Source organism: Pleurodeles waltl, chromosome 6 (assembly GCF_031143425.1).
Source record: "Pleurodeles waltl isolate 20211129_DDA chromosome 6, aPleWal1.hap1.20221129, whole genome shotgun sequence".
In the NCBI taxonomy this organism is placed as follows: Eukaryota; Metazoa; Chordata; class Amphibia; order Caudata; family Salamandridae; genus Pleurodeles; species Pleurodeles waltl.
In genome coordinates this window covers 781,165,313-781,188,323 of record NC_090445.1, presented here as the reverse complement: position 1 = coordinate 781,188,323, position 23,011 = coordinate 781,165,313, and the positions used below count along the sequence as shown (strand labels likewise).

The 23,011-nt window shown below is 47.1% G+C and overlaps 1 protein-coding gene across 4 annotated transcripts in view; it reads left to right on the top strand.

Moving 5' to 3' along the window:
- SHOC2 (SHOC2 leucine rich repeat scaffold protein) overlaps nt 1-23,011 on the top strand; it is a 401,285-nt gene that overhangs the window by 230,559 nt on the left and 147,715 nt on the right. The window lies entirely within an intron of this gene.

Sequence of the window (23,011 nt, the reverse complement as noted above, 5' to 3'; positions counted from 1 at the left end):
ACACCTTAGACCAAATCAAAATGTACATCAAAATGTACAATTGCTTGATCTTGATCACATAATAGTATAATTGGTACAGGTAAATGTCAGTCAGTTTGCAACACTTCTCATTGTGGAATTGGGGCAGTCCCAATTATTATAGAGCTGTGCCCTGGGTTGATTCTGCCTCCCCACTTACCTCCGGTCCATTAGTTAAAGACTGCTTGATTGCTTCATCCCGTTTATTGTTAGAACTTTGGTTGTCAGCTACTTCTCCTGAATGAATTTCACAACCACTGGCTTGATGTTCACCTTGTGCCAGGAGGACCAATGGTTTTAAGCCATATTTTAGCCGCCAATTAAAATGTGTAGGAGCGACTTATTTCACTGTCCAGTTAAATACTAACTCTGAAAACAAGTAACATAATTTTATGCAACAGAAAAGAGAAACAAGTCAGTGCTCACTGTTGTTGCATTAGATTGCAGTTGTCTCAATTCAAGTTTGATGGCTAACTCATTAACAAACTCCTTTTGGTGATGGCATCTGCTCTCACCTCTTCTCTTGCTGCAAATCAAATCTCACTCCATTCTTTAATACGCAGTGCCAGCGTTTCTCACTGTTTATTAGTGCATCTTTACCTGTTCTCCCCTTGCTACACTTTAACTCTGAGCATCCACTCTCGTCCACCCTCTAGTTTCCAACTTAACCACTTTCCTTAACTATCTTTAACCTCTGTTAAAAATCGAAAACCAAAACCGATTTTTGCTTTTTTGTTTTCTGTACAGTACAAGTATACGTTTGAGGACATAATACCTTCTAAAATGTGGAACGTTACGTGTTTTTTTTTGGGTTGTTTGTCCTTCTGTTTGCATTGTTTCAGAAATGGCCCTTTAATATTTGGAAAGTTTATTTCACTTCTGTGCATTTCAACTATGATATGGAACTTTGCTCCCAACTTTTCCAGTTTTGCTTCTAAACTATTTTAAGCTAGTGTGCTAGGGAATGATGTCTCATCCCACCCAAAATGAGCCGCAAGCATGCTGCAACCTCAGGAAGCAGATGTCTCTCACATATCCGCACAAGGTCTTTGGTGTCTGGGCTTAGTCCACGACTCAAATTCATTCAGTAAGTGTAAGTGTACCTTCATGAACCAGGAGGTGAAGCAGTATGTTTCTAAACGCAAAAAGAAGTCACAGCCCTTGTGCAAGTCCTGCTCCCTACACAGTTCAAGGGTGTTGACTTGGTCCCTAGGCTGTTTGCATGACTGCTCAACTTTGAGCTCAAAGTCCACCAGTGAGTACAAGAAAGCAAAGGTGGACACTACCATATCCCGCCACTCAGACTCCATTGAGATCATGCAAGGGCATCAGTGTCAGTCGCACGCCTTCATGGTCTCCAGAACAGATTCCTCGCTGGCACTAACACACGCTAAGTTTCCTGAGCTGCTGTTGCCCCAGTAGCAGAACGATGCCTTCAAAGATACTATGCTACAAAATTTTGGTGCGCTTTCAGTTCCCCTGATGTGCTTTCAGCTCCCACGGAGCCGCAGGGACCCACAGTCGGGTTACCACCAGTGGGTCTGCCTTCAATACAGTCTGTTGCCCTTCAATCCTTTGGCATACCTGTACCTTCTACTTCGGCCCCTGCTACACTGAAGTCTGCGCCAATGCCACTGGTACCAGAAGAGCACCCAGTGCTGATGTCAGCGTTGGACCCTGAACCTACTTTAGCTCAAGTATGACCAATGTCACGCTACAACATTAGTAAACCACAGCCAGTCTCGCCTTGACTCTAACACAGTGCCACTTACCATCTGTCATCAAAGGCTCCATTTAATCTTTGCTTCTAATTGATCCCATGTCAAAGCAAGGGACACCACAAGATATTGATGATGGGGATGGCTTGCTCCCCTCACTATGCAGATGAATCTTTATAGATGATTTGCAGAATGCCAGTGGACTTGACGCCTTGCCTAAGACACAGCTCCACTCACCTTTTGGGCCATCAACAGAGAAGAACTTTTCATTTAGCAGATCTTACAGCCAAGGTCATCTTTCTGAGCACTTGCTTCCTTTTAACAATGCCCTCACTGATGCTTTAATGGCTACTTGGTTGTGACCTTGTTCTTGCCTGCCTGTGATCTAGATTTTCTCAGCAAAAACCCCACTCCAGAGAGCCTTATTTTGCAGGCCTTGACAGGTAAGGTCAATCCTAACCATTTCAAACTTCTTCCCTGAACAGGGGTTCCAAGACGATTGAGGTGTCCAACACCTCTGCCAGCCTCGCATTGTGATCTATTAACGCTGATTGTTTGTTGGGTCGGTAGACTCTGGGATGTGGCCAGTGAAATCTTGCTGAAGGCCCTGGCAGACTTTCCAGGCTCTTCAGATCAGACGATTCATGATGGGCAGGACGCGGCCAGATAAACGATCTGTGCTGGTCTGGTTGCAATTATTGCCTGGGGAGAGGGTAGTCTGTACTAGTGTTGTACTGCATTACTTGCGGTTGTTTTCCACAGAAGTTTCTGCTGATGTGCATAGTTATACCATTTGATAGGTCCCTCCTTTTCATTGAGAAGCCAGACTGCATTGGAACACTTTAAGGATAGTACAACTATGGCACATTCTTTAGAACTGTAGACCTCTGCTAGACTGTTCCCATGTTAATTCAGGGGCTATACCAGAGAGTTGGCAAATAGACGAAGACAGCCTTTCCAACCAACATAGCAAGCACCCTAGTCCTTTCAAGGTTGTGGACGAGGGTCCAGCATGCATTGTGCAGGCTAGAAGGGCAATCAGTTTTCCAAACCACTTTAGTTTGCCGTAGTGACCCATGCCAAATGGGCAGAGGCAGATTTCAACATCTTTTTTCCCAGGTTGGTAACCCTTCATGTCAAATAGATGGTCTTGCAAATAGTTCACAATGGCTATGCCCTACCTTTTCGTTCTGCCCCCCCCCCCCATTTCTCCCCAACAGAGTGGTTTTGAGATGATCACCTGTCCATTCTGTTACAGGAGCTGCTGCTGTTGCTTTCCAAAGATGCCATTGAGAGATTTCTAGACTTGGAGAGGGTGGTTACTTTTGCTATCTTATTTGTGCTGAAGAATGATGGGGCCCTTGGACCTATTCTGGACTTTTGGCCTGTGAATGCCTTTCTGTGGAAGAATATATTAAAAAAACACATACTAACCCAGATCCTGTCTGCTCTGGGCCTTAGTGACAGAATGGTTACTTGAACCTGCAGAGCAGATATTTTCATATACCTGCCCTGCAGTCTCACAGATGTTCTCTGAGGTTCAGGGTTGGTCAGGAGTACTGGTTTGCCTTGCTCCCTTTTAGCCTCACTGCCACCTTCGGGTGTTCACAAAAGTGATACCTCTGGTTGCAGTCCATCCTCAGAGATTTGAGGATACCTGTATTCCTGTGACTTGACAAATGACTGTTGAAGGTACACTTGCCAGTCATTGGCAGCCTACCTATGAACAAAGGCAAACCTCTTAACATTGATGGGAGTTCACTATGAATGAGTCCCACCTGTCTCTGTTGCAGAGGCTTCCATACATTAGAGCAATCCAGGACAGGGCACAGTAGAGCTGAGGGCTTTCCTTCCCCTGCAACAAGTCCAGGACATTCTGGTTATGATTCTGATATTTCAGACTTAATCCTGGTCATGCTGGCATCAACTCTGAGGCTTCTTGACCTCTTTGCCGACTGTATCCTCCTTGTCAACTGTGCCATGCTGCACATGATGGCTCTCCCATAGAACCTGAAGTTCTAATGGGTCCAGCATTTAGACACTTTGACCAGTGTCATCAAGGTCTCAGGGGAGACGGCCCAGGACCTCTAGTGGTGGCTGCTCGAACACAGTTGGTCCAGTGTCAGACGCCTCCATCTTTATGATCAAAAGCTGATGGTGGTGACAGATGAATCTCAGTTGCGCTGGGGCACTATATTTGGAAGGTGGCTATCCGGAGCCTCTGACCTCCACAGAGGGCCGGCTCCACATCAGTCTGCTGGAGTTGTGGTCCATCCATCTGGTTCTGATGGCCTTCCTAGTGTCCATCAAGGGGAGGGTGACACAAGTTCCCACACACATCACAACCGCCAGGTGGTACTGTACGAGCAGGGAAGAGTGGGGTCCGGGCTCCTGTGACCTGTGTCAAGATGTTCTGCTCCTTTGGAGGTGACTGGAGTGAAAAAGCATACTCCTAATCACGAACCACCTAGCAGGATCCCTGAATGCAAGTGCAGCTGAACTGAGCAGGTGGTGTTTGGTAGATCTCAGTTGGTGCACGGCATTCTCCAATTGTGGCCAAAACCTTAGTTATATAATTTCACCAGTGTCGAACACACAGTGTGAAAAGTTTTGCATGTAGTATCCGCAAGATCAATCCTTAAGAGATGTATTCTGTCTGGAATGGAACGCAGGACTCCCTATGTCTTCCCGTCTCTGCTTTTCCTGCTCAGAGTGCTGAAGAATATGAGGAACAAATGGGCCGAAGTTATACTGGTGGCTCCATATTAAGACAGGAAAATGTGTTACTGGATCTGCTAGGCATGATCATCTGTCCTTCAATCGGGCTGCCACTTTGCCAGCACCTCTATCTGAAGCTGCACAATCTGTACATGTATGCATTTAGGTAGAGCAGCAGCAATTGACTTCATTTGATCTGCTGTATGAAGTTGTAGATGTCCTATTTGCCGCCAGGTGCCCTTCCACTTAATTTATGCTGGCTGCTGGAACAAATATGTATCCTGGATTGGCTTTTGCAAGATAGCCCCTTTATAAAAAAAGCTGTTTAATGTTCTTTTGTTCTTTTAATCTTTGGCCCAGCAAGGCCTTGCAAGTGGCACTATTAAAGGTTAAATTCTGATGGATACAACTACCTGTGGATTTCTCACGTAATGAATTCTCCCAATGCGGCAGTATTCAACGAAAATTTTCTTCCCAGCTCTGAAAGTCGACGAGGACGTCGCAATTGCCCAACTCCCACGCGACGCCGTCTGACATCATCGAGGCAATAAGAGGTCCTCGCAGGTGTGCTGACGTCCATTACCTTTTTTCCGTGCCTTCGAAGTAACTGTTTTTTCTCCTGGCTCTTGGGGAGCTACTGTTTCTCAGAGGTGATACTTTGTAGAAAAAATTTCTCCTCCTCGGAAGTCTGGGTTCAAGCCTTGTAGGGAGTGTGGGGTCCGTATGTTGGTGACAGACCCGCATAATGGCTGCATGTGGTGCGTGAGCTCTGAGCACCACATGGAGGAGTGTGGTTCGTGCCAACAGATGAACCCAAAGGCACTCAAGGAGTGTGAGCCCAAGCTGTTTTTGGCCAAATTAAAAAAGAAGGAGAAACATCGTCATCGGAGGTCGTCTTCAAAATCTTCAAGATCCCATAAGAGGTGACGTCGTCATGATTCCCGACGTCGTTTGGAGAAAGACCGATCCCGTTCGAGATCTCCATCTACTCGGCGTCGTACAACGTGGGAGGTCAGCCCGACAGTGACGCCTCAGCCACTAAGCCCTCAGGCTTCTCCAGCGCCGTCGGTCTTTGAAGTGGTCGAACCTTGCAAGAGCCCTTGCTTCTCGCCGGCGCAGTCAGAGGTGCCTGATCCAGCGCTGACGCCGCAGGGGTATCCGGCGCTGATGCCGCAGGGGTATCCTGCATTTCCAGCTCCAGGTACGGATCCGGTGGCATTCTTGAATGCTATGTACAACATCTTCAGCTCCATGGCCCCTGGCGGTGCACCGGCTGGTCCCTCATGTCCCTTGGCTTTTGGTTTGGGTGTTCCAGTGCCATATAAGCCGACACCATTCATGCCCTTCTGTCCAGTAGAGGGTGCTGGTCCGGCGCCGGTGCCTTTGGCGTCGCCAAAGAGACCTTCGCCGGTAGCTTCTGCTGATTCGGTGGCGCTGTTTACTTTGCCACGACCCCTGTTGACGCCGGCGAAGAGGGCTCACCTTTCCATGGCATTGATGGATCCGGTGTCAGGCGAATCCGCATATCTGCGTCAGCCGAGGTCGTCGACGTCTGCCAATTCCTTATCGACACCGAGGATAAGAGGCCAGGTTGCGCTCAAGAAGGAAGGCTCTGAGGCTATTGGAGGAGCAGGAGTATCGAAGGCAGCTCCTGGAGGAAGGGGAGATCGCAGACCTCCTGGGGGACTTTCAGGGTTTGGACTCTGCAAGCGGTCTCGATACTTCCCCAGAGTGGGATTTTGCTTCTCCTGGGGAGTTTACTGAAGAGGCTGCCTCATTCTACTCAGTGGTGAGGAAGGCAGCGGACTCCATACATCTCCCGCTACCCGCAGCTGAGATGAAAACGAACATCTTCGCAGAAGTGTTGCATCCTGCTTTGGCTGCTGCTGAGCCACTCCTTCCTTTTAACGAGGCTCTCATAGAACCGATCCTGGAGGTTTGAAGAAAACCGGTGTCTGTTAGCAGATCAGTGGCGACGAGATACAGAGTGGCTCCTGGGGACCCAGGTTTCCTCTCTAGGCATCTGACTCCGGAGAGTCTGGTGGTTCAGGTCTCCTGCTCCTCGTGCTCAGCTCCTGGATCCTTTCCTGGGGCCCCGTCGGACAGTGAATCAAAAAGGATGGAGCAATCTGCCAAGAAGACTTTTTCTTCGTGCAGCATGGCCTTGAAGTCTGCTAACGCCACTTGTCTTGGGCAGGTATATCCATGCCCTGATGGATGCGGCCAAGGCTGTGCTGCCTGATTTGCCCCAGGGCATGCGGGGTCTTCTGACTGATGCGGCAGTGACTCAAGTCATTCAGTAGGGGCTGGATACATCAGATTCGGTGGCCAGGGCAATGGGCATGTCCATTGCAACCAGGAGACATGCTTGGTTGAGATTGTCTGGATTTTCATCGGATGTGCAAATGACCCTTTTAGACTTGCCGTTTGATGGGGACAAGCTGTTTGGTTCTAAAGCTGACTCTGCCTTAGAGCGCTTCAAGGAGAGCAGGGCTACCGCCAAGTCCCTAGGCTTGCAGGCTTCTACCACCAGATTGTTTAGAACATTCAGGGGGTTTGGACGAGGCTCTTCCTTTTGGGGGAGACCCCAGCCAGCAGGCCAACAACCTTCTACTCTTCCCTATAGGTCCTATAGAGGGTGGGGTAGAGTTAGAACCAGAGGAGCCACCCAGCAGCACACTGCCTCCTCCTCTTCCTCCGGGGGAAGGGGGTGCAACAGGGAAAACAGCCTTAGTCCTCCATCCATTGCATCCCATGCTTCTCCTGTAGGGGGAAGTTGTTTCATTTTCTCCGCATGTGGGAGTTGATCACATCGGATTACTGGGTCATCAATATTGTGAAGAAAGGTTATGCCCTTCCCTTTCGTGAGTTTCCCCCTCCTATCCCTCCCCGTCCCTCCTTTTGCACGCAAGACCTTCTCCTGTTGTTGCAACAAGAAGTTCTAGTCCTTTTGTCGAAAGGTGCAGTGGAGTTGGTTGCAGAGCAGGAAAGGGGTCAGGGTTGTTATTCAAGATATTTTCTAATCCCCAAGAAGGATGGTCTGTTGACACCTATCCTGGACCTGAGGGTTTTGAACTGGTTCCTCAAGCAGGAGAAGTTCAAAATGCTGACCCTAGCGCAGGTGCTTTTGGTGTTGAACGAAGAAGGTGGGATGGTGTCTGTCGACTTGCAGGATGCTTACTTCCATATCCCTATTCTCAAGTCGCACAGGAAGTATCTCGGGTTTGTGGTGGGGTCGCAACACTATCAGTTTGCGGTCCTTCCTTTTGGTCTTACTTCCGCACCTCTAATCTTCACCAAGGTGATGGCGGTGGTTGCAGCAAATCTCAGGAGGAAGGGGATAGGGGTATTCCCTTACCTGGACAATTGGTTGATCAAAGCCAAGTCTCCAGAGCTCGTGCTGCTTCACCTGCAGATGACAACCCAGTTGTTGTTCGACCTGGGCTTTTCGGTAAACGTGCCCAAATTTCACCTAGAGCCCTCTCAACGCCTCCAGTTAATAGGGGCAATACTGGACCCAACATTGAATCAGGCCTTTCCTCCGCCTCAGCGGATTCAGGACATTCAGGCGTTGATTTCAATGTTTCAAAGTCGAGCGGTCGTTCCAGTCCTCAAGATTCTTTGTCTGCTCGCTTCATGCATTCTGTTGGTCACCCATGCACTCTGGCACATGAGGGCTCTTCAGTGGTTCCTCCGCAGGCAGTAGTTTCAACACAGAGGGGATCTCGGAGTCGATAAAGATCTCCAGAGACACTGCAGTGGATCTACGATGGTGGGCTGTGGACAGCAACCTTTCCCAAGGAAGGCTGTTTTCACTACCTCCTCCAGTGGCCACGGTGATAACGGATGCTTCCACTCTAGGGTGGGAAGCTCATCTGGGGGACCTGGAGATCAAAGGTCGTTGGTCACCAGTGGAACAGATGTTTCATGTCAATCTGTTAGAATTGCAGGCAATACGTTTGGCTCTCAAGGCCTTCCTTCCCTCCCTTTGCGGTCAGTCGGTCCAAGTTCTGACGGACAACACTACCTCGATGTGGTACATCAACAAGCAGGGAGGAGTAGGGTCATACCTTCGCTGCAGAGAGGCTCTGCAGCTCTGGTCCTGGGCTCAGGACCATCAGATTTGCTTGGTAGCAAACCATCTGGCTGGAGTTCTAAACGTACGTGCGGACAGTCTCAGTCGGCACTTCTCAGCCGATCACGAGTGGCGTCTCAATCTGGACCTTGTCCTTTAAATCTTCCGGATGTGGGGATTTCCTCAGGTAGACCTCTTTGCCACTCGGGAGAACGCGCACTGTCCGTCGTTCTGCAGCCTCCAGTATCCGGTGCAAGGAGCGTTGGGGGACGCGTTTCAGATGTCCTGGTACGGCCAGTTGCTTTACGCGTTTCCCCCATATCTTTGATTCCTCGGGTTCTGAGGAAGATTTGCCAAGACCGGGCCCAAGTCATCTTAATAGCTCCGGATTGGCCAAGAAGGGTGTAGTATTCAGACCTTCTCCAACTCTCACTGTGCCCTCCGTTCCGTCTCCCTCACAGGGCAGACCTCCTCTCGCACGGGCAGGTTCTACACCCCCACCTCCAGAGCTTGCACCTTCATGCCTGGAGATTGAACGGGGAAATCTGAGTTCCTTTTCTCTCCCACCAGAAGTGGTGGATGTTATTTTATCGGCCAGGCGACACTCCATCAAATCAATCTATGCTGGCAGATGGGCAAAATTTGTGGCTTGGTGTGGAGAAAACCAAATTGATCCCTTACGTGCCCATTTGTCAGACATTTTATTGTTTGCGTTATCCTTGGCGCGGAGGGGTTGTGCAGTTGCTACTGGTAAGGGCTATTTATCTGCACTGTCGGCCTTTCTGTGCATTCCTGATCAACCCTTTTTGTTTAAATCCCCTGTAGTTATAAGGTTCTTAAAGGGTCTTACTAATAGGTTTCCTCCCTCTCCTTTTATTATGCCTCAATGGGATTTGAATTTAGTTCTCACATTCCTGATGGGTTCGCCGTTTGAACCTTTACATTCATGTCCATTAAGGTTTTTGGTGTTAAAACTGTTTTTCGCATACCCATCACATCAGCTAGGCGAGTGAGTGAACTTCAAGCACTTAGTGTTAAGCCCCCTTTCACTTCTTTTCATGCGGACAAGGTGGTGCTGAGGACTAGGGTGGCTTTCCTTCCGAAGGTTGTTACACCCTTCTATTTAGGGCAATCTATAACGCTCTCATCCTTCTACCCTCCTCCCCATCCATCAAAATAGGAGGAAAGACTGCATTAGCTTGACCCGAAAAGAGCTTTAAGCTTCTACATTGAGAGAACGCGAGAGTTCCGAGTGGGAGATCAGCTCTTCAACGGATGCGTGGGGAAGAGGAAAGGCAAGGCTGTCCACCAAAGAACATTATCCAGGTGGGTCATTCTTTGCATAAAAGTATGTTATTCCTTGGCAAAGAAGGTTCCTCCTGTTGGAATAAGAACTCAATCCACCATGGCTAAGTCAGCCTCTTCGGCTTTGGCTAGAGGTGTTCTTGTGGCTGATATTTGTAAGGCTGCAACTTGGGCTTCCCTCCACACTTTTGCAAAGCATTATTGCTTGGACTCTGAGGTTAGGAGGGATGGCCATTGTGCACGGTCCGTGCTGCAGGATTTCTTGGTGTGACCATTCAGGCACCTGCCACAGAGTGTGGTACTGCTTTGGGGCTCTATTCATTAGGTGGGGAATCCACAGGTAGTTGTATCCATCAGAAGAACAAGTTACTTACCTTCGGTAACGCCTTTTCTGGTGGATACACTCGCTACCTGTGGATTCATCACTGTCCCACCCGCCTCCCCGTTGCCTGGTTGGCCTTACCAAGATGTCATAGGGTGTATATGTATATAAGGATGTGTATATATGTTAAATGGTATTTGTATATATTTGTACATATGTGATTTTATATATGTATATATATTTGATATTTTGCTGTTTATATTTGATTAAATGTTATGTTTTATATTTGATTGATGTATTCATGTCAAGTATGTATTGTCGGTAGTCACCTGTTCACCTTGAAGGCACGTAAAAAATGGTGAAAACTGACGTTAGCACGCTGGCGAGGTCCTCTTATTGCCTCTATGTCAGACGGCGTCACGTGGGAGCCGGGCAATTGTGACGTCCTCGTCGACGTGCAGAGCTGGGAAGAAAATTTCCATCGAATGCTGGGGCATTGGGAGAATTCATTAGGTGGGGAATCCACAGGTAGCTAGTATATCCACCAGAAAAGACATTACCAAAGGTAAGTAACTTGTTCTTCCTACCCTTTTGGCCTTTCTCCATTTGCCAGACCAACCATCTTTGTTTAAATCACCTGTTGTAATGAGATTTATTAGAGACTTGGCACTCGTCTCACCCAAATAATTCATAATGCTGCAGTGGGACCTTATCTTTGTATTGACTTTATTCATGTGTCACACCCTCAAGCCGATGCATAGGTGCTTGTTGTTTCTCCTTACTTTAAAGACCATTTCCATCATTATGATTACATTAACAGTTGCATGTTTGAACTTTAGTAACTTTCAACACAACTGTTCTATACAACCTATAAAACCCTTGTGGACCTCTCCATTCACCCAAAATATAATCCAGTACTACGTTCTCTTAAATTGGTGAATTATTAAATGAAACTCTAAGGCCCTGTTTGTTTGGGGCCTGCTGTCTGCCCTGTGTTGTGCGGATATGTCACATACTCCGAAGGAGCCAGCAGGCAGGGGAGGAAGAGTAGGCTCTGCAACTCCCACAAGGTACTATAAAGCGCTAAGCCAAGCCCAGCCCAGCTGCAAGGAGCACTCTTGGATGTTGTTGCACATCATCGCCAGGAGCAGGCTGGGCTGGGTCACCTATCTTGACTCTACTACTTGGGACCCTCCTCTGTGAATTAGTGAGGTTCTTGACTTTCAGGCCATCACAGCTTATTCAAAATATTGCTGTTTTTATCATAAATCACTTGCTGCCAAATAAAGTAAGTATACTGTGTTGAGCGTGAGCTTGGTCCTACACTTGCAAGCAAAGCCATTTTGTGTTACTACGACTCAAATAAGAATGGCATAAATTGGGATGAGGAACGCAGCTGAAATTACTCATGTCGCAGGCAGGCCCACAAAAAAACACTAAACAATCCTTGAGGAATTGTACTTTGAGGGGAATAAGTGTCTTAATCAGGAAGTGGAAACAATAGTGAATCTTAAGAGCTCCAAGCACACAGCTCTCTTGCAAGGCACCCAAATTGGCCAAACTATTTGGAAAAAAAGGCCATGCAGTTCTTTATCTAGAAGGTCAGATCCCTGTCACTGCTCATTAATGAACTTGAGAAGGAGCTTGAGCCACAAGACTGTTTAATTTCAACATTGCCTAATGTGATTTGTAATAGGGTCTCTGGAATAGCGATCTTAGACCCTATCAGCATGTTTAACAACAATGTAAATGGAAATAGTGCTAACGAAAGTGACTTACTTGCCACAGCGGAGAATGACTTTCTCATAATAGTGTGTCATCTAAAAGCTGAAATCCTGGAGCTTAGTGAAGTCTCTTATGAGCAAAATTCCAGCATCGGCTCCCATTATTTTAGCTAGGAAAAGTGGAATGGAACGGATGGATGTGGCTGCTAACTCCCAAGTAGCCGGAGTCACCCAGAGCATCCACACACAACATAATTTGCTTAGCAGGTGGTCGAGGCCTATAGAAATAGCTTTCCTCTGGGAGTCAATACTGGTGCTGCACTGCAACCGAATTCAATGGATACTAAGTCTTGGAGAATGAACTAATGTGGAAGGTCTAAGCATTAGTCTGGTGATACAAGCCATATGCAAATAGAATGTAATTTAGTCAGGGTTGATAAAGACACTAACATTAGGACAATACAAAACCGACCCAATAAGTGTTTACCTAAATTCCTGGGAAGAGCAGTAAATATAGTCAGTGCTGCTCAAGTATCTGATGGTGATTTTCTGATGAATAAAGCAATCCACTTAATACGAAATATTTGACACTGCTACACAGTGATGTGTTCAGATTTATTAAAAGCAGCAACTGTTCTATACCCCGTGAGCAGTACGACTACATTGAACTTGCATTTAAGTCACAAGAGCTGCTAGATGGACTAGAAGCACTACATGTTCACTCATCACCCATATCTAATGCTCTGATTCACGTCAAATTCAATTCTCCATTATGTGGAGATTCTAGATAAAAGGCCCCTTTCCAAGAAATCATATGCCACAATGAAAGAGTAAATTGACTGAGAGCTAATGAAGAGTACTCTGCAAGCCTGTACAGAAAAATATTACAGGATCTTGACAGAACAATTTCATCTTGCAGTGCACAATTGTGAGAAATTGGATTATTGATTTTCAGGGTCAGAAGCACTTCTCAAAGCGACAGCTACAATTCGGGTCAGGGAGAATCACAACAGTTACTAAAGTAGCCTGTGTGTAACCCTCTGGTGGCTTGGCTCAAACACAGTCAAGCCTAATTTAGATGCAATACGTAAAGTATTTGGGGAGCACTCAAACATTACAGAAAACAGTACCAGAAAAATCAAACACAAATTTAGAAAATAGAGAAAAAATTTAATAAATTATTTGGCCCAAAATGACAAGTTAATCAGTAGAACCGGTATTGTAATTTTTAAATTGAAAAATAGTGCATAAAAGATGAAAGCACCAAATGTGGATGTCTATCGCACAAGACCGTGGAAAAGTCTAAAGTTATGGCTGACCACTAGGGACCACTGTTCAGATGCACCAAGTGGATTGGACTGTTCTCTGCTCACCTTGAGACTTAAAAGAAATTTCAACGAGTAATGTCTGAAAAGGTGAAGTTTAGAAAAGCAAAGAAGCTGGTGGCCTCCGAGGAGGAGGCGTCCTAGTCTGGGAACTTCTGGACGAAGTCGCAGTGAAGATTTCTATGTTCAGACTCTCTTTTTTTTTTATAAATCTAAAATCTTGTGTGGGACGAAGCTGGAGGCTGTAGCTGATGAGAGCTCCATGAAGTCGATACACCTTCTGCGAGGAGCTGCTGAACAGGATTTGCTGCTACGAAGAACTTATCAGGAACTACTGCAAAGTCAGACCGAGTGGCGATGCTCCTTGGGCAGATCGGTAAGCAGGTAGGTCCGGGTCTCCTCTTGGTCCTCAGGGTACTTTTTGGCTTAAATTTTTTCAAGTCTCATGTTTTTGATTTAGGCTATCTGGGCACTTTAGCACCACTTCCAAGGGTCCAGGACTGGATGGGCACCACTTGGAGGGTCAGGACTCACTCAGGTTGGGTTCAGGTGCTGGTTTTAAGATAATTGGAGCCTTTTCTCTCCTTGATGCACATGACAGAAGGTCAGTCATGTAGCTCTTGGAATCAGTCTTGTTGCCCTTGTTTCAAGCAGAAATTCAGGTCTCAAGCAGAAGGGCTGTCCTTTAACAACACAGGGCAGACAGCAGGCCAGCCAGCTTGAAGCAGTAGGGCAGTCCCCTAAAGTACAAAGAAGGCCTCGGGTAAAGGGCAATCCTCAGAGTCGTCTGCAGGCCCAAAGTGAACTGAGAAAGTCTGAGGGTCCTGTTTTTTTCCTTTTTTTTCTTTTTTAACCTGTTGCCAACTCTGCTGTGAAAGAAATGTCTAGAGTCAACCCCCCTACCCGCCAGCCCCCCACCCTCCCAATCCCTCCATAGATATTTCAGGAATTTCCTGCCTCCCTGCCCCGGTCCCAAGATGTCTGGAGTCAGAAAAGTCTAATGTGAAGTTCTGTGTGTGTGTGCTCAGGCAGTTCCTTTAAAATTCAAGTGAGGCTATGCCCATTTCCACCCCTCACATCCTGCCAGCACCTAGTCCCCCTTTGTGTTACTGTCTGAGAGGAATTCTCAAGGGCCAACTACACCTAGTCATGTGACCCGGGATACAGGCACCAAATGGTTACGACAAAAAATGCCTACTTTCAAAAAGTGCATTTCCAGAATTGTGATTTATAATCTGACCATTAAAGAGGATTTTAAATAATATTTTTCGACACCAGCCATGAGCTTTCTACCTTTTCCCAACCACACAATAGCACATATTAAATGTAATAGGCTAGCCCAGTTTGATCCTAAGGGAGAGGTAGGTCTCACAGAAGCGAAAAACAAGCTTGTGAGTTTTCTATTAACGTGACTAAGACTTGGAAGTACATTTACTAATTAAAGTAATGCACCCTGTCATATGGGCCGCTTAGGGCCTATCCTAGGGGTGACTTATATGTATTGAAAAGAGATGTTTAAGCTTGGCAAAAGGTTTATTTTGCCAAGTTGAATTGGCAGTCTAAAACTACACACAGGCTGCAGTGTCTGGCCAGAGACAAATTTTATGGGTATATATGGAATATCACTTTACTAGGGACTTATACATAAATTAAATATGCCAATCCGGTGTAAGCCAGTGTTACCAAGTTTCAGGGAGTGAGCACAAGCACTTTAGTATTGGTTAGCAGTGGTAAAACTCCCAAAGCTCAAAGTCTAGCAAAACTGAATTCACCAAAGCAGATGGGGTGAAGGCAAAAGGTTTGGAGGATGACCACCCTAAGGCTAACAGGTCTAACATGCCACCCCAGCCCTCCAGCTGAAAGTGGAAAGAACTACCCAACCTTGTGGGAGTTCTCATCACTAAGGCGGAAGAACCAGAACAGACCATCAGCATTGAGTGGTCTGAGCCAGGGCGATGTTCCATTGTACAGTCTATTCTGTGTATTGAGATGGACCACCTCAACAGTTTGGAATTCTCACCCTCATTTGCATGAGCTATCTTGGGGGCCTGTGGTCTGTCCGAATTCGGAAATGAGCCCCAAACAGGTTTGGTGTCAGTTTCATTAGTGCCCAGACCACAGATAAAGCTTCTTTAAATAGCACCCCCACCTTCTGTTCCCTGGAAAGTAACCTCCTACTGATTAAGGCTACAGGATGGTCTAGTCCTTCCTCGTTCAACTGTGATAGTACAGCCCGTGTGCCATGCCTCTGACTGCATTATGAATTCTGTATACAAGTCAGGGGCCTGGAGTACAAATGACCACCTCAAGGGTGTCAAAGGCTTTCTGGCAGGTCTGGCTAGATCACTTTCTTGGGCTGCTTCTTAGAGGTCAGCTCTGTTAATGGGGAAACAGTTGTGCCATAGCCTTATCAAACCTTCTGCAGTATCCAGTGAGACCCAGGAAGGCCCTCACTTCTCTTCGAGTTTTGGGGCGTTCCCAGGCCAGGATAGTCATGGTCTTGGCCTGGAGGGGCTGCACCTTGCCCCCTACCCACCACCACAGATTCCTGCCCTATCTGGCACTTGCTGGCCTACTTGATAGCCAGGCCTGCCTGCTGCAGGGTCTGAAGCACCTCATGAATGTTGACCAAGTGGTCCTCCCAGCTGCTTCTGTAGACTGTCATCTAGGTGGGCAGCAATGAAGGGCTTCATCCCAGCTAAAACCCTGTTTGCCAACCTCTGGAAGGTGGCAGGGACATTCACTAATCCACAGGACATCACCCTGAATTGGAAGTGGAAACCTGGGACGGAGAATGCTGACCTCTCTTTTGCCCCCTCCGTCAGGGCAATCTGTCAGTACCCAGATGTAAGATCAAAAGCAAATCCTTACTGGGGATGGGGTGAGCATCAGTCTTGGTGACGAAGTTGAGCCCCCTATAATACATACAGAACCTGAGTTCCCGGGGTGGGTCCTGGTGGAGCAGCTTTGGGTTCCAGCACTACTGGGCTGGACCAGGGACTACTGGAGTGCCCGATCACACCCAATTCCAGCATTCTGGAGACTTCCTCCTTAATGCTAATCCTCATTTTTTTCCTGACAACAGGTCAATTCTATTTTTCACAGGCATGTCTCCAATGTCAATATCATGGGTACACAAGTATATAAGCCTACGGATGAGGGAGGTCAGAGAGGCAAATTGTTCAAACAACTTGTGACAGTCCCTCTGCTGCTCTGGAGTCAGAGTAGGGGAAAGGTTGACACCCTCTAGTGACCCATCGTGCTCCTTGGAGGATAGAGGTGAGGGCGCAAGATTCACTCTCATCTCCACCCCATCATCTGTCACCAGGAGCATGGTGGCCTGAGACTGCTCAGTATGGTTTGAGGCGATTTGCATAGCGTATCCTCGAGGGATTTCTGGGGTCTTGAGGTCCACCAAGTAGCTGGCCTCCCCCTTTCTCTCCTTCACCTCATAAGACCCTGTCCTTGTTCTTGGAGGGCCTTGGGCTCCACTGGCTCTATCACCCACACTTTCTATCCTGACAAACTCTTCCAGAGTGGCATTCTGGTTGTACCAGAGATTCATCATTTCCTTGCTGTGTTCTAAGTCCTCAGAAGCCTTCTTCCAGAACCTTTACATCTGGTTTCTGAGAGCAAGCATGCAGCTAGCTATGTTAGGGGGAGAGGGGTGGCTTCTTGGGCACTTTCTCCCACCCCTCCCTTACCAGACAGAGATTCCCTAACATGGCGCATTTGAGGAGCTTGAATGAGCTAACCCCAACTCTTTTCTGTGGCACTTCCCTGTAGGCAAACAGCGGGCATGGTAAGAGAACATCCCACTTTTGCTTGATGGGTTCAGGCAGGCCCATATTCATGCCATTGAGGGTCTTGTTGAATCTTCCAGCAAGCCCATTTGACTCAGGGTCATAGGATGTGGAGAGCATATAGGTTACCCCCACATTTATCCCACATGGACTTTGTGTACACGGGCATGAATTTTGTGCATGCACTTCCTTTCTAAGCAATCTACAGGCATGGCAGGGCTCACAGCTACTTTCAGAGAACCTATGACTCCACCAACCCCACCTCACCCCTCTCAAAGGGAACCAGAGCCACTGGGTAATAACTCCTGGTTGTCTGCCACTACAAGCAGGTGGAATGTATTGGGGATGATCATCTTCTGAGGACACAAGATGACACCTTACAGTAGTATGCTGGCTCCTGTGTCTGAGCTTCCATACACTGCCCATTGATGGTGACCCACTGTTGTACTTGTAAGTATTGGAAGGTATGTGGCTTGGGCACCAACTCCTTGCCACCCAAGGACACTAGGGTAACCTCTGATCTCTCTCCCACACTAACTTGGGCAATCTCCTCCTCTACAGTAGCCAACTCGTGGGTCAGCCCACAAGTGAGGGGGCTGTGCCTTCTTAGGACACCTGGTATCCTCCTTCATGTGCTTATACTTGTAGCACTCCTTGCACCTGGGGACAAACTTACCTGTCTTCTTATCAAAGAGAAGTTTTTCTGTTGGTCAAATTGGGGCTTGGTCTCCTTCAATTGAGAACTATACTGAGGGCCTTGGGAGAACCCCTTGTTTTTATCCTGCCGTGCCTTTCTTTAGGACCAAACCCTAACTACCCTTTTGGGAATTCCCATCAGATGCGTTTTTGGTTACTCTAGTGGTGGCCCAGCAGTCTGGCTCCTTTGAGGGCTCTATGGGGCCAGTGAGCTTACTATCAACCAGGTGTTGGTGCAGCTCTGTAAAACGGGTACTGAACATGTTCTTTCTGAAAATCTTATTGTACAGACCAGTAAAACCATCAACATTGCTGCCCTTCATGCAGCTACTCAGTGCCTTGCTGAAGAGTAGTCCAAGAAATCGATCCAAGACTGGTTTGGCAGTTTCTGAATGTCACTGAACCTGATGCAGGAGTCAGCCCATACTTGACAAATAAAATAGCTTTCAAAAAGGGCATTTTTCATTTGATCCCCCACCTCTAGTGTCAAAAGGATGTCCCTCCCCACTGTGGGGACGCTTCCTAAGCTAACTCCCCAATCCTGTTCTGGGGCCCTGTGCATCTTAAGGGCTACGCCATAGGAAGAAAGCCATTTATCTGTTTCATGCCTCACCACCTAGCTGAGCACCGGGTCTTGTAGTGAGTGGACTCTCACCTCTCCAGTGGTTACTAAATGCATGTTGCCATCAATGCTGATGGACTGTGCTTGCTTGGCTTGAAGGTCCAACTCCTTCAGGCTCTTTTCATGAGCCATTCTTGCCTTCTACAGGGCCCTTTGAGCCTCTACCTCCTCAATCTTGAGTTTGACCATCTGCAGTCTAAACTCCCGCTCAGCTCTCCTGTTTGCCAACTCTTCAGGGGACAGACTGGGAGTACACCCTGCTCCTCACTTTTGCAGGTGGCACCATATCTGCCACCAAGTTGTCCTCTTCCTTAGGCTGCTGTAGCTCAGGGTCTGTGGTTAGGCCCTCTTTCTCCAAGTCCTGATCCTCATCCTCCCCCTTGTCCTCTGCTGTGTGGCTTGCTACTGGCAGGCCTCCACCAAGGCCCTGAGGCACATCGTCTCCTTGCAGAATCCTCTGAGCTTAATTGCAGTGTAGCTTTTTATGTTGTTGAGCTCAAACTCCATTCATGCAAGTAGGGTCAGGGGCACAAATAGATGGAATGGGAGTGAATTTCAGAAAAGGAAAAAGAGGCAAATCAAGAAGAATTAAAAAAAAATATGAACTGGTATCAAATTATTTATATGGGGATTTTAGTACTAGTCGAACTCATCTGAATGGCACTGCACAAACACAAGTACTGAATCTTGCCACTGAACACCAATGTGAGAAATTGGGTTGTTGGTTGAGGGGTATGTGAGCCCTTCTGAAGCAACAATTACAATCCTTGTCAGGATGAACCACCAAAGTCACTAAATTAACCTGTGCTTTACCATCTGGTAGCTTGGAACAAAAGCAGTCAGGCTTACTTTATGCATTGCATCAACGTTATTTGGGCAGCATTCAAACAGTAATAAAGTGGAAACACAGCACTGGAAAAATCCCACACCAGGTTAGAAAAATTGAGTAAAATGTAATAAATTATTTGACACCAAAATGACAAAACTTCAATCAATAGAAATTGAGTTACGAAATTTTAAAGTTTTAAGTGAAAAATTGTTGCTAAAAGATCACAGCCATAACCACGGACATCTAGTTGCACAAGAACGAGGCAAAGTTGAAAGTTATGGTAGATCGCAATATTGCACTGCTGAGATGCACAAAGTGGACTGGGCCCGGTATTTACTTATGTTTGGACTTCAAAAACATTTCAAAAGAAAATGGTCTGAGAAGGTAAAGTTCAGTGTAGCAAGGAAGCTGGTAGTGTCCAAGTAGGAGACATTGTTGAGGAGCTTCTGTACAAAGTCACAGTGAAGATTTCTATGTTCAGACTTAGTCTCTTCTTTGGAAATAGAAAAACCCATTTGCGATGAAGCTGCAGTGTGGCTGACTAGTGCTCCTGAAGGGCAGGTACTCCTTCTGTAAGAAACTGCTTAACATGATTTGCTGTTGTGCAGATCTACAACAAAGTAAGGCCGACTGGCAAAGTATCTTGGGTGGATTAGCAAACAGGATTGTCTCTCGGTTCTCAGAGCACATTTTGGCTGACAAAAGTCCCAAGTTCTGGGGTTGGTCTACCATGGCACATTTAGCACCACTTCCAATGGTCCAGGATTTGATGTGCACCCCTTGGAGGGTCTAGACACGCTCAGGCTGGTTCCAGGTGCAGGGTTCAAGATGGTTGGAGCCTTTTCTGTTCCTGAGGCTCTGGACAGGAGGCCAGCCAAATATCCCTTGGAGTCACTCTGGTTGCTCTGGGTTCAAGCAGAAAAGAGGATATCAAGCAGCAGGACAGTCCTCCGAGGGCACATGGCATGCTCCTGGCAGGACTGCAGTCGTCTTGGAGCAGCTGAAGTAAGCAGCTGAAGTACACAGCAGGCCTCGGGTAGCAGAACAGTCCTCAGAGTCCTCCGAAGGTCCAGAATCAAACTGGTGTGGATCTGATGATCCTAGTGTTTTACCTAGTGCCGCTTTTGAAGTGGAAGAATCCTCTGGAGTTATCCCCATACAAATATTTCAGGAATTTCCTGCCTACCTGCCATGGTCCAGGATTTCTGGAGTCAGAAAAGTTTAGTGTGAAATTCTTTGTGTGCGCTGAGGCAGTGGCTTTGAAGTGCTACTGGGATTGTGCACAGCTCTGCTTCTCCCATTTTGCCAGAATAGCTCATCCTGACAACATCTTGTTCTCCTTTGTGTTATTGTCTGGGAGGAGTGCACAAAGGCCAACTACACCTAGTCGCGTGACTCAGGTAACAGACTGCAAAGTTTGCAAGAACGTTATGGTCAAAGGGGTAAGAAGTGAGGGTAAGGGAGAATGGAGTGAGTCCTTTAGGGCATTGAGGAAATGGGTGGCCTACTGTCACATCAGATCTATCTATCTTGTGCTAAGAAAGGGATAAAGGGACGAGTCCTGTCAAGCATCCACTTTGTTGTTTTTGAGAGGGGACCTAGGCATGTCTCTGAGTTTTGAGGACTGGAGTTAATTGTCATTCTGTTTCGTATCCCATTTACTATATCTGCCGTTTCTCTTGCGATGTTGTGGGTGGGTGGACACTCTGGATATGATGTATCTGTGGCTGAAAAATCCAGTTTTTGCAGCATGAATCTTTTTTGAATTCACATGCTGTGCATTATTCCTTTTTTCTTTTTTCTTTTTTTGGGGTATCGACTGTTCTATCATTTGGTGCCCTCTGATGTCACATGCCCTCCCTATAAGCTCCCACTTGTGGTCAGCATCTTTTTTCTGCCGTTGGGTCTGGATGCATAGCAGTGGATTCCCCAAGTCTTGGAAAAAGTGAAATTTGGACATAATATTGCGAAAGAAGACCACCGAAGATTACAGGATAAAGTACCACAGACATTGGAAGTACCGTTGAAAGGGGTTAAAGAATTCTCGGCGAGGGGCCTCCCTATTTCGTGTGATGGAGAAGACCCCCTTTCAGTTCTGCTCGAACTGCCATCGTAAATTTGCACAGAACCACCAGCACTAGGTGTGTAATCTTCGCCTGCCACTAGACCACCGAAGTGAGTACGTTGTTCACTGCTGGCCGGGTGAGAGCCAAACTGTGTTTGGGAGGTAAGGATATACTATATTTCATTGAGAATTTACCGTGCTGGGCTGTGGACTAATTGGAAGGACCAAGGTTAATCATAGGGGAGCATGCCAGTGTCATTTGTTGTGACAACTACAAATTAAAATCATGGAGCGATGGCTCCTTGGATACAGAACGAGTATGAATGCCTCCATTAGGGTGAGATTTAAGAGGTACCAATTGCTTTCTGGCTCCCCCCCTTTATTTTTTCTCCTCTTAGCAGGTTGACTTGAGTCGAAGGAAGAGGCAACCGGGTCATTATGTATTGCGGCTACAATAGTCCCCGCAGAATTAGATGCCGTAGGAGGAGAGCCCCCAATATGTCTGGCCTTAACCAAGCCAACGTCCGCCTTAGTCACTGTTCTCGTAGAGCTTTGGATTTGAAATTGGGGTGGATGGTAACAAGTTTCCCTCCAGACTCAGTTCTCCCTCCACACAGAGTATCTCTTCGTTAATGACTCACATGGGGGAGGTAATAAAGGAAAATATCGACTGGTGCTTCTGGCGGCCATTTGTGTACTGTAGGCTCGGTGGGCAGGGGAGATTAACGCTTACCCATATTTGTTTTGGCTGCAGATGAAAATAAGGTGGCCCAGCCCGCCTCTTCTGGGTTCTGGCAGGGCGTGTTCGACGAAGACAGAGAAGTGCTTTTTAAGAACTTAGTGCAGCAGTTCCCCCTCCTGGACTGCAGGGCAGCGAGCAGTGCAGTGCAGCGAAGCCTGCTGGGGGATATAGTCACAACCCAGCAGGTCTAAAGACTCCCACAAAGCGGCCCGCACCGCGAGTAGGGAGAATCCCTTTTCAAGCGCTGAGTGCGAAGGCCCCCTCCTTCTGGACAACATACCAGTGAGTAGCACAGCAAAGCCTGCAGGGGGGGTCTAGTCCTACCGCAGCAGGTCTAAAGACTCCTGCAATGTTTCCTGTGCTGCAGGCAGGGAAAAGTGCTTTTCAAGCGCGGAGTGCTCAGTAGCCCTCTCCTCCTGGACAACAGGGAGGTAGGTATTTCAGCAAAGCCTGCTGGTGGATGTAGTGCCACCCCAGCAGGTCTAAAGACTCCTGCAAAGCATCCTCAAGAAACAGCCCAACATATTGATGTTGTAGAAGTGAAAACAGTGTTCCTAGCCTTTTAGAAGCAGTTGTGGGGGAAAAATATTGATCCAAACGGACACTACGACAACAATGTTTTACATGACCAAACTGGGAGGAACACAATCATTTGTTCTGTCAAGGCTAGAAGAGGAAATCTGGAAGTGGGCACAACAGAGGAATACATAACTAACAGAAAATCATCATCCAGGAAAAGACAATGTCCTGGCGGATAAATTAAGCAGACCTTAATCCTCCACCAAATGGGAACTCAATCAAGCAGTATTCTCAAACAGATCTTTAAATGGTGGGGGAACACCAGAAATAGACTTATTTGCAACACAAGAAAATGTGAAATGGCAATGCTTCGCACCCAGACACCCACATCTCCAATCCCCAGGTAATGCTCTGCCGATAAACTGGTCAGGGAGATTTGCTTACGTTTTTACCCTATACCTCTGCTACACAGGATAATCAACAAATGCAAACCCAACAAAGTGAAGCTAATACTTTTTGCCCCTTAGTGA